The sequence below is a fragment of the Chiloscyllium plagiosum genome, unplaced genomic scaffold (assembly GCF_037043375.1).
Source record: "Chiloscyllium plagiosum isolate Xiang-an unplaced genomic scaffold, Cpla_swu_hap1 HiC_scaffold_33, whole genome shotgun sequence".
Taxonomy (NCBI): Eukaryota; Metazoa; Chordata; class Chondrichthyes; order Orectolobiformes; family Hemiscylliidae; genus Chiloscyllium; species Chiloscyllium plagiosum.
This window is the reverse complement of record NW_028270171.1, coordinates 37435991-37438318: the sequence shown is the minus strand read 5'-3', so window position 1 is coordinate 37438318 and position 2328 is coordinate 37435991. Positions and strand designations below refer to the sequence as shown.

The following is a 2328-nucleotide window of genomic DNA, read 5'->3' as shown; positions in this document are numbered from 1 at the left end:
ATGAATTTTCTCAACGTTTAGAAAGTAGTCCATGCTTGTATTCTTTTTTCCAAAGTGCAATACCTCGCGTTTGCTCACATTGAATTCCATCAGCCATTTCCTAGACAACTTTTTCAAAATGTCTAGATCCTTCTGCAGCCTCTCCACTTCCTCAGTACTACCTGCCTGTCCACCTAACTTCGTATCATCAGCAAACTTCGTTAGAATGCCTCCAGTCCCTTCATCCAGATCATTAATATATAATGTGACCATGCAGGTAACCATGCCTCGGATCCAATCAACAACAAGTCCAACTTTGGTGCAATTGCCGAATGGGCAGGCTGTTCAAGTCCAAGGAGTTATCCAAGCAGCTCAATCCTCAGTCATACAGTCCCCCCAATTTCAGACTGTTCAGATTTCTACTATACTTGAAAATGAAGACTCCCAGGAATCTGTGGATAGCATGACTGACTCTCAGAAACGTAGAGGAATTCTATCGAGTCGGCGTTCATACAGAAAATTCCTGAATGAAATTTCTTCTGATCCCACCAGTGTGCCAAGAAACCGATGAAGAGAAATCAGAAGAAGAATCTGTCTCAACCATTACTACAATGAAGATGCAGACACCCATATATCAGATTAGCAGCGGACAATACATTGCTATTACACAGGGGGGAGCAATTCAGCTGGCGAACAATGCTACAGATGAAGTGCAAGGACTTCAGACACTAACAATGACCAACGCAGCTACACCCAAGGTTGGAGCAGCCATTATACAGTATGCACAGAGCCCTGATGGACAGCAAACCTTTGTGCCGGGCAGCCAGGTGCTTGTACAAGGTGCTGCTGGAGATGTCCGAACCTATCAGATCCGTACAACTCCTAACTCCACTGTTGGCCAGGGCATCTTCACCAGTCCTGCAAAGCCAGCCCCAGAATGCTGAAGAAACCACTCGTAAACGTGAAATCCGCCTCATGAAAAACAGAGAAGCAGGTCGAGAGTGCCGTAGCAAGAAGAAAGAGTATGGGAAATGCTTGGAGAATTGTGTTACCGTTCTGGAAAATCAAATTGAAAGAGAAGGCGTACAAAGTGGCCAAAAACAGCATGAAACTAGAATAGGGAAAACGTTAAAGGTCAACCGAAAGCCACAAAAGAGCTATAAAGAAAAGTAATATCGAACATGAGAAAAAATAAACTAGCACAGACTATAAAGACAGAGAGCAAATGTTTATATAAACATATATAACGAGAAAAGAATGGCTAAAGTAAATGTTGGTCCTTTGGAAATGAAAAGAAGCATTTAGATATGGGATATCACAGTGGAGGATACTAATATCTTTCCAGTAACTAGAAAAGAGACAAAGGTAGGTGAGGATTTGGAAACTATTGTTATGACGGAACAGCTAGTTTTAGACTGTTTGGAGGTAATTGAGCGAACGATAGAGAAGTCTCCTGACCTTGATGCAATGCATCCCAGGGTACTAAAAGAGATGCCAGGAAAAATAGCAAATGCACTGGCAGTAATATTCCACAATTCATTGGCCTCTGTGGCAGTCCCAGCAGATTGGAAAACAGCAAAAGTGATACCACTGTTTTAAAAAGGAGTTGGACAAAAAGTGGGGAATTATATATCAGTTAGTTTATTCTCTGTAGTGGGAAAGATGCTTGGGTCTATTATCAAGGAAGAAATAGCAGGGAATCTCGATAAAAATTGTCCCCTTGTACAGACACAGCATGGGTTCATGAAAGGCAGGTCATGCTTGACCAATTTTTTGGAATTCTATGATGACATGTCAAGCAAGATGGACAACGGGGACTCAGTGGATGTGGTGTAGCTGGATTTCCAAAATACCATCAACAAGGTGCTGTGTAAGAAGCTGTTGCATAATATAAGAGTGCATGGTGTAAGGAGTAGAAGATTGGTTGACTAATAGGAAGCAAAGTGTGGGGATAAATAAGTATTATTGAGAAGTAGTGTGCCTCAGGGATCGGTGTTGGGACTGCAAGTATTTACAATTGATACAGATGATTTGGAGTTGGAACCAAATGTAGTGTGTCAAAGTTTGCATGTGACACTAAGATGATTAGCGGAACAAAGTGAGTGTAGGACTGTGACACTTTGCAGTGGAACATAGATACATTGAGTGAGTGGGTAATGGTTTGTCAAATGAAATAGAATGTTTGTAAATATAAAGTTTATACTCTTTGGTTATAGTAACATTTAAAAAAATATATACTTGAATGTTAAAAGGTTGCATCATTTGCTCTGCAGAGGGACCTGAGCATCCTTCTACATGAAGGTTGGTCAGCAGGTACAACAATCAGTTCTGAAAGCAAATGGAATTTTG

At 41.1% G+C, this 2328-nt stretch overlaps 1 pseudogene; it reads left to right on the top strand.

The window, feature by feature from the left end:
- The first annotated feature begins 262 nt into the window (after positions 1-262).
- On the top strand, positions 263-1152 carry LOC148141483 (cyclic AMP-responsive element-binding protein 1 pseudogene; annotated as a pseudogene).
- The last annotated feature ends 1176 nt before the right edge of the window (positions 1153-2328 follow it).